Below are 392 nucleotides of genomic sequence, written 5' to 3'. Positions count from 1 at the left end.
ACATATACACATATATAGTCGCATATCAGTCACATATTATTTCATGTTAGTCGCTCCTACAAAATGGAGGAGCGACTAACAAACCCAGGCCACAGTAGTTCAGTAGCCATTGTAGTAGCATCCGTTTCCGTCGCCATGGTGAGCGTTGCATTATTACACAGGCCATTAGAGGTAATTGATGTACTGATTGCGACGCAGATATTTCTTTCTTGTCTCTGTTTACGTAAACGCGGAAGATTATATATTCACTGTGTTAGGTGTAGAGGATTAAATTACATATTTACTGTATTATATTAAAGCATATATTATATCAAATTACATATTTATAAAATTATATATTTATGAATAATATATCTACTGTATTATATACTTACTGTATTATATATCTACTG

This window comes from Penaeus monodon, chromosome 32 (genome assembly GCF_015228065.2).
Source record: "Penaeus monodon isolate SGIC_2016 chromosome 32, NSTDA_Pmon_1, whole genome shotgun sequence".
In the NCBI taxonomy this organism is placed as follows: Eukaryota; Metazoa; Arthropoda; class Malacostraca; order Decapoda; family Penaeidae; genus Penaeus; species Penaeus monodon.
The sequence above is the reverse complement of the archived record's forward strand: the minus strand, read 5'-3'. Positions refer to the sequence as shown.